We start from the raw sequence: 15,031 nt of genomic DNA, 5'->3' as shown, positions 1-15,031 counted from the left end.
TTTGTGTCACGTCTCTGAGTCTTGAACAGGCATCTGCCAGATTACTTTGGGGCCTGACCTGCTCATTATTCCTGAAATGGTTCTGTGTGGCACTAACTGTTAACCCAGACCCGGCTGACATCAGTACCTCCTCCGCTATGAAAGAGATGATCTGTTCCTCGCAATGAACCCAGGACTGAGATGGGGAGAGGTGGGGGCTAAGAAGGGGAGTATGTTTTTGAAACAGTTACAATCTGTTTGGATTAGGCCTATTGCCGAAGACACATGGAAATGATGGGCGGCCGGGACGAAGGGAGGAGAGGACTTGGTTGGGGGAGAAGTAGAATAGAGGAAGGGAGACAGATGGGGAAGAAAGGTGGCGGCGGAGGGTTTGAGTAGAGGCGTTGGGGGAGGTGAGGAGAGTAGAGAGGTCGGAGACTGGAATCTCAGGATCTAAGGCTCTTTTGGCTTGATGGTTCCCAGATGTTGCCGACCCTCCTCACCCCTCCTTCCCCCTCGGTGTTCCTCCGCCGTGATGAATACACAGGAGCCCAGTTAGCCATGTGGGACAGATGGGTCAGTGCTTGTGTGGAGATGGGCCTCCTGCGGACAAGGGAAATGGGAGGTGAGAGACATTCTCTCAGGCCAGAGAGGGCAGGCCTGCCTGCGTTTTGTCATCCTCTCCCCATTCTTTGCAATCTCACTGGGTGACAGTTGCACATTGAAGTATGCAATAATAACTTGAACATGCAGACAATGACTTCAAACTTCTGGTTCACTTTTCCATGGACCAAATATATGTTTGGTTTGCGTGTCACATAATAGTCATGCAAAATTATTTTCCATAAACACCTCGTTTCTAAGATTGGAGGGGTTAGTGTGGTCTCTGCTCCACACTCTGCAACTTTGCTGTGGAAATAAATATATAAAGTCGTATTGAAAAACACTTGGAACAACAAGCCAGTTGCAAATTCACTCCCTACCTTCATTTGTTCATTTCAGCCAACAACATTTGCCATAAAACCAGTGCTATCTTTTTCTTGTCAGTTTCAGTGAGGTAATTTTTCATCCAAAGAGTCTTCAAAATAGCAAAAAGAAATTCCTGTTTTACATGAAGATCCTTTGAAGGAAAATAAACTTGCTGGTTCAGTAAAGGCAGAGATGAGTTTTGTGGGCATCTGTTGAGTTGCACTGCATGGTGAGCTGGATACTTCCCAGGGTTCTTATCCCAAATTGGTGTGTCAAAGCTGTGTGGCTTAAAATACTTGCTGGAGCTGTTTATTGCCGTTGAGCCCTTAATTGTGACTTGATGTTAAAGTGTTCACTCACATGCTGGTGCTTTGTTGAGTGAGGAGTTAAGTTGGGGAGATTTCACAGAGGCCTTCACTTAATTTGCGGTCATGCTTGCTGGAGATATTCTATCTTTCAGGGGGGGAAGCTGCATATCCTCCTGTGGATGACATCCAGGAGAGTGTTGGGATGACCATTACAGGAGACCCGAGGATGGGAATATGGCTCTGCCTATGTGATGTTAAATTGAGGTGGAGGAGTCTTTATGATCAGGATTCCACAGCTGCTTCATGTCACTCCTTGACCCTCTGCCCCACCACCCCCCCACCCCTCCAAATAAAAAGTCTAGACTGAACTCTGTGTCCCTCCACCTCACGGAGACAGACAAAACAGCACATGAGATAGATGAAGCTGAACTTTCCCTTCCCCGAAAGGATTCCCTTCAAGGGAGCCTCCAAGGAGTTTTTTTTTTTTTTTAGACTTTGCTCTTCCTGCCGAGACACTGTGCCTATTACGGCCATTAATAAATAAAGCATGGCAATAGCGCAACCAAAGAAATAGATATCACACTATTACTTATTTAACCATGCTGATTAATTATTTATTGTTTATTCCAAATTAACATTTTTTTTATGAGTGTACATTTTCAATTGGCTATCCCTTGTGAATAAAAGCAGTAGCGTATGATTTTCAATAGCCGACAGATGATTTCATGAGAGGGAATGTTTGGCTGCAATAGTGCAAAATGTACTGTAGGGGGTTGGGGGAAAATGCTTGATGATCATGTAACTGACATCAAAGAATACGTACACCAAAGTCAGCAGCCAAACAGTATTAAACATCAACTTAAAGACAGACTCTTCCTCTCTTGCACGCTACCTTGCTCACTCTTTGCTAAGAAACACGCCAGGTCCAGGGAGAGAGATAAATTATAGGCCTTGCAGCTTTTTGAAGTCATCTCGCATCAACACCAATAAATGCCAAAGCACGGTCTGCCTCCCTGCTCCTAAATTAAGTAATTATTACCCCTGGTCTGACTTGGTCATGTGCACTGTGGCAACGCTGCACCTGGACAGGGCTGCAAACCTGAGGTCAACAATGAGCGCAGCCAATGAGAACAAGTAGAGCATATGTCCTCTAATGAAGTCAAGACCTTGAGTGTGTCTAAGCTGAATGATTTACACTGATGCTGAGTGACCTCAGAGGATTCATGGGTCAACACTTGTGGATCCATTCATCCATCCATTCATCCATTTTCTATTTCGCTTATCCGCACTTGGGTCACGAGCGAGCTGAGCCTCACCGTGGATATTTGGCACACTCTATCCAAACAAAATTCATGCTTTCTAGATCCATTTGACAACAACACAGTCTTTTTAGCAGTTTGTTTATACGACAAGTGTTTTGGGGGAGGAAAATATTTTTCGTCTATTGAATTCCTGTTCTCTTTTAAAACCTGTAATTGTCTGTGGAAACAGACGGCACACCCTTGAAATTCAAAGAATAGCGGAAGACTGCACAGAAAATATGTTAACAGTCAGCTTCATAAAGCTTCTCCATTGACTTTATGTCCATAACCCACATTTTCCACCCAAATATTCAGCCACTACAATATTCAACATATTGTGTTAGACAAAACCCGGAGGACAAACGGATTTTATGCAAACGACTTCAAATGACAACTTCATTCATTTTGGCACCTCCAAAGGATCATTTTGAAAATGTTGTCATCTGTACGTCAAACTATCAAAACACAAATATGTTAGTAAATCATTCTCATTCAAAAATGTTTTTAAACATTTGTCAGATCGGGATAAAAGTTTTCTTTTTATTAAAACTTGGCTTTATTTACATTTCCCTTTTCAATTTGCAGTACAATGGATTTTTTTTGCTAGCTGTGCAGGTTTACATTTGAATCAATACATCAATATGCAAAGTATAGTATGCTTCCAATGGAAACGGAACCACTAGCTGAAACTACAAGGTCTCCCATCTTTGCTAAAAAGAATTATTTCAATGTTACATGTACATTAGCTTCTGAGGAAGTGAATGTTTAATGTTTCTCTGACTTTTTTGCATAGGTTCCTCCAGACGACTAAATTGTCTAAGGTCTCCTCTTCTTCTGTTTCCTGACACATGCCTGTCTGGCTGCTGCAGTCGGAAGATTGTATAACCTGAGTGTGTAAAACAGTCTTTTACAACATTGTAAAGATTTACTATTGGAGTAAATAACGGTGAGAGAACAGGGCTTTTAAATGGAACCCAATCAATATGTCAGGAGGAGACTGCAGTAGAGGACAAGGCTGTGTGTGACGCCTCACATGAGCAGATCAGTGAGAGGCTCACTGGCATATACAAGAAGGAACTCGCGTATCCTCAGTAAAAACACTGTAGTCAAAATACGACACCAACCAAACACAGTGTTTTCAGTTTTTGGGGGTTTTGATCGATAGGCTATTTTACATAATCAGTGCTGCAATAACGGGAAGCGGAGATTAAAAAATGGTCAGAAAAAGAAGCTTGTTTTCTTTCTGATGGCCTGTAGGGGATGACCAGTGGGCCTTTTCACATTTTTGTTTGTATTCGTCTTTCCTATCAAAGCTCCTTTAATGCAGCAAATATGACCTTGGAAAAGACATTTTGTCATAGTATAGGCATCGAAGGGCTTAAGAGATCCTGTTAGTGAGAAAGGAAAAACCCTATTGGCCATTGTAAAGCAGCATAGGTCTCTGAGTAATTTTACCATTTGTAAGTTTTGATTCCATTTGAGAACTAGATTGACAACAAAGAAGAAAATAATAGAGGGCAATACAATTTTCTCAATGACCACACAATGCTCCCTAGTTTTTAACCCACAGGAAAAAAAAATGCAAATGAAAATGCAAATCATACAGTCACCATCCAAATAGTTTTATATGCGTAGATAGTATATCAGTACACATGCAGACACAAGTAAATTAAATACATTGTTCTCTCACATGCACACATGTATAGTTAAATGCAGGCGTGTAATACGTATATTTCCATCCAAGTGAAAGCAGCACTACACACCCGCACACGCACACCTCCGCTGCACAAGCAATAAATCGCACAGCCCATCTAACAAGTTCATTTCCGGAGGCCAGAGAGGATGGGCCTGCTGACTTTAAAGTCAGCAGCCTTGTGAGGATCAATGGCAAGAGACGGGGAGTGAGGGCTAAGGAATTGAACTGAGATACAAAATCAATCAGCAATTTAATCGCTTCTGGAGAGGGTGACATAAAAACAGAGGCCAGGGGAGAATTCTGCAGCTTTCTTTACTTAAAAAAATCAACCCTTTGATTTAGCAATTTGACATATAGGAACTATTTCTCCATTTTATTGAAGTGTTTCTTTATGACGGCAAATGCTCCCATGGGAGCAGATCTATTTTCAGTCGCAAGATCATACAATTCCTGTTTCTTTTACACACTCTTTGGCTCTATATACACTGCAGGCCTAAGTAACTAATTTTGAATGAGTGCTGATATATATTTTTTATGGTCTTTTTAGGTGTACATTTGAAATGACCTACGTACGACTCATAACACAGTGTTTGCATTTACTGAACACGTAAAACAACATGTCGAGGCACAAACCAAATACATGTACAGCAGCATCAAACAACAATAAATTATTTGTTGCTCTCTCTATGCATTTGAAATGTAGCATATTCAGACCATATTAAAAAGTATTTATTTTTCCTGTGGTTTTGATTTGCGACACATTTTTAAAATAATTTGTACTTTTGTTGAGTCGACAAACAGTATGTATTCATTACAGTTAGTAGTGATGATTGCAAATTAATCTGAACCACAACACAAAAGATGTATTTAAGAATACAAAAGCCTTTATAACCTGAGCTGTTTTGAGTAATTGTAGCACACATTACTGTTAGTTGTAAATTTGCTCAACTGCAGTAATATTTATGTGCCTGGAAAACAGTGTGGGGCTACGTGTTGAAGAGGAACCACTTTAGGTCAATTGTCCGAGTCTTTGAATTTACACTATTGAACTAGCAAGCCTTGTATGACTAAAATGAGTGACAACCTCTGGGCGCAGAATCAAATATATGGATTATCCAAAGAGAAAAAGGCCAGCGAGAGAAAGCAAACACATAAAACCACTCCTCAAAGCAGTTTGACCAAAGGAGTAGACTCAATAAAAAAGGGAGTACGTTAAGTTTTGTTGCTGTATCTTAGTGAATTCCAGATTTTTTTATGGAGCATAATTCACAATTATGTATCGCTCTACGTACATATTTTTACATTCAAGGCTAGAATGAATTGCTTGTCACCATTTTCCACAATGGCTGTCTATCTTTAACACTATTTGTATACAGTATGGAGTGTACTTCCATCTACGTACATTTGCGTTGGTGCCAGACTGGTGGGTTGTAACTGGCAGATTCCGCCAGAACTCAGGCATTGCCGAAGCTTAGCAACAGGAGCCAGGGGCCCCCTTCCCCAGAGAGCTTGGCTGCCAAGACACATTCATTACCAGCCCAGAATCTTGGGCTGGATTAAAAATTCATGCTGTTTACAACAACAACGCCCCCCTCTATTAAAGAATACGAGCCCTTCTAAATAATGGCTCCACCAAACCGTGAGCAGATCGCTGACATCTCCAATGAGACTTGTGTATGAATGTGTGTGGAATATGGCCGGTTGTTGTGTATTCTCTGTGTACCCTCATAGGCAATGGTGATATAAATAATGATACTGTTTACTGCAGCGGGGAGTGAAAACAGCCTGAGGGCACTTGCATAAGGACACGGTTCCCTCAAAGTCTTGTGCTTTGTCATGCTGTTTACACCCATAATAAAGGAGCAGGTATTGTCAATGTGCTGCGCATGTGTCTGTCCTTGGAATAAACTGAATTTTTGAGGAGTTTGTGACTATGCCTGTGTGTGGCTCACTGGCACCTGCCTGCATGCTCTTCTGTTGGCTGAATTGTCGGTGAAGGGGCCGCGCTTATAAGCTCTATTCAGTGCTAATTAGCATACTCTGCAGTGATCATTATATCAGGTTCCTGTGGTTACGTCTGATTGCATTGTCCCTGTTGGGGAGGGGGAGATTTACCAATAGGGGAGCGCCACACACATACAGTACAGAACACACTCACAAACACTTCTTTGACAGGCCCACACACTCAAGCACATAAGTAGACACTGATGTCTTACACATGCATATAAAAACATACACACCACATGGGTGCACTTACGGTATAATTACCATGTCAATAGGCAGCGGTGTGATAAACATGATAATGAAAGAGTGAGAATCATAAGTGTGCACAGCAAAGTACTAACATGCACAAGTCCACCATGCCCACCGCCTGCACCCCATCTCTTGAATGCCCCGGCAAACAGGTGCAAGGTCAAACCACGATGCCAATTATAGATTCTCCCCATCATTCTCACAAATAGTTCTCACAGAGCCACTAAATGTTTCAGCAAGCTTGTGTGCTGTTTGTGTTAGTGTGACGCGGATGAGGTGAGAGGCCATGTGTGCGCAGGTCAGACGGACTCCTGTGTGTGCCAAGCCAATGACCTTTGACCTGTCTTCTCCATCAGAGCCCTGAAAACAGCAGAGGGATTTTAAAGCACATTGTTGTACTATTTTGACCCGTGATTTATTTATGCTAACACACAGGGGCATACAGCGGTGCTTACGATTAGCACATCTAGTGCAAAGATTTGAATCAGTATGCAGGTTCAAATCACTGTCGTGAGCCTTTTGTGTGGCAAGTTTTTACATTATTTCTATTTTTGTGTGTGCACTCAATTTATGGCCCACGGTCCAAAAGACATGTATTGTTGTAATATATGTCTCTCTGTACACTTTATTGGGATTCCTAAGCAGTCATGGGCTCAGGAGCAGACGGTAGTTGCCTAATGTTGAAGATTTTCCAGCCCCTCAAACATCCCCAACACTATATTCACTGGCACCTGTTGCTCTGTACGCGGCCCTGTGGTGGGCCTGGTTCGGATTTCAGTATGTTGTTTCTAAAGTTCACCAACTGTCATCTCAGAGCTGTGGCATCACGTGGCATGTTACATTGAATGACTGACAGGATGCTGCGTTCCACCGTCATGTAGATTTTCAATTGGACTGGACAGGTGTACCGAAAAGCATCCTGGTTTGTGTTTTTACATTTTTCAGACATTAGTTTTGCATGCGCCTTAAGAACTTCACAAATCCAATTTTTACGATCATTATTATAATGTGGTTTGTCTCGTGGCGTATTGATGTGACATGAACAAAACGTTGAAAGGCAAAGAAGAGCACATGTGAATAGCTTACAAGGAATGAGTCTGTGTTTGACACGGGCCTCTGGCAAAAGCAAAAAGACTCCTTGAAATCCACAACATAAACAAGGACATAATTGAAGCCCTGGGTTGGTGTTACAGTCCATGAGAGAAAACACTGTTATGTGGTACTAATTTATTTTCCAAAGCAGTGCTCATGTTAATCCAATTTATGCTTGAAGAATGGCCTGCAGAAAGTATTTAGTTAAGCATGTCCATCTGTAGTCACTCTGACACTCGAGCTAGCATTGTGGGTTAGGCCTTTTTTTTTTTTTTAAATGTTGATATGGTCGTCCTCTTGCCACAAACAAAACTAAGGCACTGAAATGTCAACTGTCTTTTTATTCTCCTACTTCTAGTTTACAGCTCTTTCTGATCATTACCTAAATGGAAGCGATGAAAAGAGACTATCGTATCCTGGCTTATAGACAAAAAGGAAGGCGGTATTGAGTGGGGTCATGGCTGCATTCACACTGATGCACCTCTCAATAAATCAGCCATGCTATTGAAGCTTTCCTGCGATAGATCACTTGTCACCTATATGGCGACACCAAACACTATTCAACCGAGTTTTGCTCACCTCGCTGTACAATACAACTAGATGTGATGTGTATTTCCACCACGGGCTGTGTAGGCAGGATGGTATTAGCCCAATTTATTAGTTTTTATGCAACTCGTGAAGAATTTTTTCAAGGTTCATCTGGTTTAAGGAATTTTACCGAACCAGATTGAACTGCTTGGGGATAGGTCAGTATTGAGTTTGAATATGCTCTAAAATAAAACTCATTGGCATTGATTAATATAGTTTAGATTAAAGAATAATAGTGTCAGTGCTCAGGCATTAAAAGCAAATTTTCAGACTGGTTGCATTTTCAAGATTTGGATGTATCATAGTGTCAGAAAGTCTTGTTATGAGACTAAATATTAGGAAATCTAATCAGGTTTCCTCAAAGTGTTATATTCATGTTAAGGGCATAGCACATAAATTGTTTGGAGCAGTCTTAGCTTCATCACCAATCGCAACACCTTCTTCAAATCCAAAAACACATCTTTAGTGTCGATGTGTGGGAGTGGCAACCAGCCTGATTCACTCATAGCCAGCAACCACAGATTGGCTGACACCTCAGAAAGGAGTGATGGCTGAATCATAACGTGACTTTCTGCGTTGAAGCAGCGCCAGAAGCATTCTTCACTGCCCACCTGCCCGAAGGTGGAGCCGGTTGATTTGACAAATGTCACGCATGCGCACAAACACACGTGCAGACACACAGAATATTTCATTCTCAAGTGCTAAGCGTGCATGTTAGAGTGAAGACAAAACATGTGCGTGACATGTGCAGTACACTATTTGACCTTTTAAAGATTAAATTTGCCATTTCATCAGTAGATGCCCATAGCCATGCCTTGAGGTCCCTGAGGTCTGAACCTCTGCAATTATTTCCCAATGTCAGTCAGATGTGTACATTATGTACGTACAGTATGTGAAGGGGCAGACAGAAAGAAGTATGATGTGACTATAGCATGTGATGCTCGTGGTAGCCAGCCACTATTCACAGGGTAGTTCAATCTGCGTCTGCAAATCTGTTGAACTGTATTCTGCTCAGGTACATTCCCAATCCGACTTGTGTATGAATGCGATAGTACCTTAATAGATGAATTGAACTGGTGACTCGCACACACCAACAGAGGGCTGACAGCGATTGCTGCAACCCTAGGAACGTGGAACTTTTTTTTTTAATCATTCATTTTCCTGTAAAGATCTTTTTAATACAATTTCAGCTGTAAAATATAGAACTAACAATGTTGTTCCAATGCACTTACTAATTATTATTTTGATTATATCAAACAGGTAATCCCTAGTTATCATCACCATTAAAATATAGTTAATAATAGCCCCATTACAGCATTGATATACTTTGCATCATGAGGTTGTTTTGAACACTTCTCGACAACTTTCTGTCATTTGTTCTGTAATTACTGACACACTAAACCTCATTGGTCGTCTTATAAATAACTGTGTTCTGGGGAATGATTGATCTTATTATAATAAAATGTATTGCGAAATTGATATCTGTTTAACAGTGACAATGAAAATAGAGTGGTATTATTGTTGAGACAAAGTTGTCGGAGCGTTATTGGAGCTCATTCTTTATTGGCTGGTGTCAGTTAATGGAATAGTTGCTTGGTGACTGCATTGTGGCCACAGTATGTTAAAGCCAACAAAAATATAATCTTCAATTATACAAGACCACATTTTGAACACACATTTTCTGCTTGAGAGTAGGTATTCCCCTTCTCACTCCCCTTCTCACTTCAACCCAACAGAATTTGTGATAACCTGCAGCACTGGGCAGCTTTCAGTGCCCTGGTAGTTGAGCGAATTAAGTGCCTCACTCAAGGGCACCTGAGATGGGATCCTTCACTCATTCATTCCCAGCCTATTTTCTTTTATGACTGCTCGGGGAACCTAACCTCATACGCAGTTTGCATTCTGGAATACTCATCCAAAGCAGCCAATAAAAGCGTGAAACATGTTAATTTAATGTGACTGCGCTGGCTACCTCCAGAATGTAAGAGTAAACACAATTACTATGCATCATTAGTATCCAAAATCGCTTGGAGTGTTTAAGCCAACAATACAACAGAAGTTCTACTCTCACAGGATTTCCACTCGGGTTACAGGAGGAAGTGACTCTAATGACTAATTCTGAAGTCATGCTAAAAAAAAAATCACATTAGCCATCACTTAGGTTTCTCGTCGTCTGAATGAATAATGTATGTAGCATTAAAAAGATCCAAATAAGATGACCATAAAACAAACTGGATGTTATTTTGCAGTACATGGAAGAGCAAATACGTACTACATGAAACCATGAGTGTCAGCAATTGTAAAGAGCTTGAATAGACTTAATAAATTATTTTATATACTGATGAAAGTGAACCACTTTTTCTCCTAATATTTAAAAACTATTACATTTAGTAAACATTAGCCTGGAATACAAACACGATTTTACCGTGTGACATGCACTCTAACAATAAGATATTTGCAGAAAATATCACCATTGTTGCTTTTGTGTTTGTCTGGTCAGGCCCCACAGGGATGGAGGCCACCTCACTATGGAAGAGCTCTGTATGTGTCTGCTCATGTACGACATGCCCTCGTACATGCACGCACAGCCAGCAGCCACTGTCTCATGCCTGACTGAGTCTGTTGCTGGGCCTTGCACTGGGAAGGTTACTGGCTGCTGCCTGTAAATCAGGCAGGAAATGGTTTTAAAGTCACCCATTTGGCGGTAAGAGGGTTCAACAGGTATTTGACTTTATAAGTGAAAGAGTCAACCTGCTCTCTAAATACACTGGCCAAGTGAGCTTCTTCAAAATTCCAATGTGGTGTTGTACGCTGGTGGGTGTGTGATTGCTGCAAAAGTACACAAATCCCACATGAAACATTTGTACACTTTATTAAAACATATTTGATAAGCATGAGTGTTTTAGCAGGTCAAGTCCTTTTATGTATAAAAAAATACCAAAAGATGATTTCCTTGCAACCAGTGTCATGTACCCCACCTCCCTGAACACTTTGAACTAGGATTGGCTTTATTACACCTTTGAGCCCAAAGAATTCGAATGCTACAGAAAATGTATGGATGGATGAAAATGAAATATGGCATCAAGTCAGTTATATTTAGACAGCACATTTTACTTTAGGCCTCGACACCCAAGCACACTTAATAGCCATTTAGTTGTAATGATGTCATGCTGTTGAACATATTTTTCCAGGGGATGTGGAAGCTTCTCCTTAAATACCCCACTCTCGCTTGTGGTGTATGACATTGCCTTTTTCTTAGCTCTCAACATATTCTTGGTGTAGTGTCAGACACTGCTTGAATGGCAGATGGGAAGAGTTAACAAGTGCATGGCAATAGGCCACAGTCACATAGCCTGTCACTCACAAAAAAAAAAAAAAAAACCCGACGATGGATTGTTTCGTGGCTCACTGAAGTGTCGGGACAATGTGGAATTTGACTTTGGGGTTTAAAGAGCAGTGAAGGGCACAGGTTTAGAATTGCTTCTTTCTTACTACGTCTGGTACATTTCTGCGGATCGTGGCAGAGGTAGTCAGCGGAACAAACATACCCTGGGTTGTATCTGGATTTCATCACCACTGAACAATTCTGCTTCCAATTAACTCGTTGAGAAAGAGCTAAGTGAAGCAAGAGCTCTTTAAAGTGAAAGCTGTCGCAATCACTGTTTAAATGCAGATTTTTAAAGGGAATGGCAAAGGGTCATGCTACATCAAAACCACCAGGACATGTATATAATGAGAGCTGAAGTCGCTGGTTTATCTCTCAGCCGTAGTCATGGTGTAGAGGCTGTGCATTGAGCTAGTATTTAATTAGACGGCGTTTGGCAACTGATTGTGAGGCTAGTTAGATCATTCAGCATCCAGCAGTCTTGATGAGACTGACTCTAATTCTGTACCATGCCAAGATCTCTCGAAAACAAACCAAGCTGTCCAACCTGCTAACATTAGGTAATTAAATAGTCACTAATTGGAAGGGGCACACGCTGTCAAAAGCTGCTGCTGCTGCTTTCTAACAGGACTGGAGTGACAGGAACCTATCAAACAGGTTTCCATTCCTTTGCTTGTGGTGGCTATACTTCGTCAATGGAATACTCTAGGTCGTCATTCATTAGAAGCCAAAAATGCTGGCAAATAGCCCCGTGCGATGTATGATAGTAGCGCTCCATTTATTTGTTACCTTAGCCCCCCCCACACCCCCCCACACACAACCCCTTTCAATCTCTACCATTACAGCCATTTACCTAATTGGATAAAACGACTCCTGGATTGAAGCCAAAGGGGTTTTATAGTCAGTGTTTGCGATTCGGATGTTTGATTATAAGCTCTCTTTGATAATTACTCCCAGTTTGGTAGCCAACAGCCGGGCCAGTTCTCTCTATCGCCTCCTTGCCGTGCTGTGTGCTGCGGTTGCGTGAGCCCAAAATCAACCACCGGGCTGTAAAAGGTACCGCAGCATGCCTTCTGGGCTCAACATCATAGGCGTGTCTCGAGCCCAGTTTACCAAGGCTAATTAACCCTAATTCGAGGTAATGGCATGATCAAGTGTATGCTATTATCACAAATCCCCACTCACCCTCCTCTTTCGAACTGCGAGTTCCTCAAAGGTTAGAATTGCCCAGCTTGGCTGTACTTCTGCTGATTGGTCTCTACTTGTTTCCACTTCCTACGCATTCCTTTCCTTATTCCCATCTGTTCATTTAAGTGCGGACCGGTCTACACTCGTGCATCCGAGGCACATTTAATGCATCAAGGATTCATGACTATAAGTGAGAGAGATAGCTAGCCTCACCTGTAATGGCCCTGAGGGGGTCCTTGAAGCTGATGTGGTTATCAGTGCGCTGAGTGCGGAGGAGACATAATCCATTCCGTGGCCCATGGGGGTCTTTCATCGACCTTCCCTGTTTGGAAAGAGTCTCTCCTATGGTCTGTCCCAGTCCTGTGATATGGTCCGTCCTCAGCATCCCTCTAGCCTCCTGATACGGTTGAGCTCCATTAGGTCCTGTCTGGTTATGGTTATGGACATGAGACCAGAGGGCATTGGCTGTCATTGCTGGAAGACAGAAATCCCAAGGTCAAAGTTACTTCTCTTGAAAGTGCACACGCACTATCTTCTCAATGTTTCATCTCAGTTCGTTCTCAACTTTTGAATGGCTCGCTGAATCAAATGTTACTATTTCATGTTTTTATAAATATGTTGCAATGCTGCACTAATTTAATGGACTATTTTTAGCAATATCTTTAGCAATATTCATTGAGAATGAAATGCACATATCTGTGTAGTTAGGTTTATTATTACAAAGCTTTTACCTTGATATATATTTTTTATTTTTATCTTACTATTAATCTTTAGGAGATGAATGCGTGTACTTCATTTTCTGTCGCTATAGTACATGTAAGCACATCTGTGCATATGCATACACACAGACACACTGATTGACGCACACACACTCGCACGCACGCACACACGCACACCCACACACACACACCCACACGATATTACCATTGTTCTAACACTTTTATTTTATTTCCTTCCCCATCTTGCCTGCTCTTTGGCAGCCTGCATGCAAATGTGGTGGTTAATGAGCAGAAAAACGCATTGAGGAAGTGGGGGGGGAGAGGGAGAGAGACGATTTCTACGCCTCTGAACAATCAAAAGAGCAACACTCCCTCATTCTTTGTACTTTTCTTTGGTTTGTTTGTATGTGTGTGTGTGAGCACGCGTGTGTACGTGTGGCGTATTGGTGGGTGGGGAAGGAGCAGGGGTGGGGGGTGTTGCTGTCATGTGTCTGACAGATATTGAAGATAATTGTCCGCTTTCTTCGCCTTGCCTGTGTAATTCCATCGCTGCTGCAGCGCCGTCAACACTCACCTGGGCACAGGAGGAGGGAGAAGCAGAGGGGGGTGGGCGTGTGGAGCATGGGGGATGTTGGGAGTATTTTCGACTTACCGCTGTTAATGAAATCTATCAGGTTCATAAAGGTCTTGCCCTGGTAAAGATGTTTGTACAGAAACAGGTTGAGTTTGGAGGAGATAGTTATGACAAGACAAAAGTTTACCTGCAGTCTAAAATGTCCCTCAGAGAGTGAAACTGCCCACAAGTTGATGCACCGAACAAATCTCAGAGAGCCAAGACAAGTGCCTCATTGGTTGGAATATATTTGAATGATAAAAACCCACAAGAGGATTACTCTGGCATTTCCCAACCTAGAATGGAGGGCATCCACTATTAATGAGATGGAGAGGTTTGGATTGCTCTTGGCTACATATTGGAGTTATGCAATGTTAAAATGTTTACACAGGTTTCTAGTGGCTTGGTATCCTGTACCTTAATTTGTGTTGCATTAACTATTCACATCGAACACTGTCCTGACTGTGGGACATTTCACCACTGTGTACATTGAAACGTGAGAGAAGTGGTTTTTAAGTGGTTATTGGCTGGACCATGCATGTTTAATGGAACAAATAATATATTTTAGCTAGAGGAATTAACATTCAGCAACTACCATAGAATTCGATCATCAGCGCTTATGTAGGGAGCAGTACAGTGAGTCACTTTACATTTGATAACATAACGACATGCATGACAGGAGTTAACCCGTTCTTGGTCGCTGACCTAAGTCTGGTGGGATCCACTGAGGTATCACAAAATATGCTGATGACTTTGAGGGGGATGTCATGCCTGATGGATGTTTTGAGCAACTTTAAAGGGGTAAACAACAAATTCAGTATTGTCTGATATCAAGCAAGTGTGTCTGTACCTTGTAATAAGAGAGAATCTCTCTCACAGTCTGCAGTCAATAAAAAAAAAAAAATCTAGGAAAGATGGGCAGGAAGAAACAGGAAAAAGC

At 41.8% G+C, this 15,031-nt stretch overlaps 2 long non-coding RNA genes across 3 annotated transcripts in view; one reads left to right on the top strand and one right to left on the bottom strand.

Moving 5' to 3' along the window:
• Positions 1-15,031, top strand: part of LOC119127447 — a 188,334-nt gene that overhangs the window by 36,616 nt on the left and 136,687 nt on the right. The gene's annotated exons all lie outside the window — the stretch shown is intronic.
• LOC119127448 lies at positions 14,016-14,383 on the bottom strand. The gene is made up of 3 exons (XR_005098826.1): positions 14,240-14,383; positions 14,131-14,170; positions 14,016-14,052 (listed from the first exon to the last, which is right to left on the bottom strand). It is a non-coding gene; the product is annotated as an uncharacterized LOC119127448 (long non-coding RNA).

This window comes from Syngnathus acus, chromosome 9 (genome assembly GCF_901709675.1).
Source record: "Syngnathus acus chromosome 9, fSynAcu1.2, whole genome shotgun sequence".
In the NCBI taxonomy this organism is placed as follows: domain Eukaryota; kingdom Metazoa; phylum Chordata; class Actinopteri; order Syngnathiformes; family Syngnathidae; genus Syngnathus; species Syngnathus acus.
This window is presented reverse-complemented; position numbering and strand designations above follow the sequence as displayed.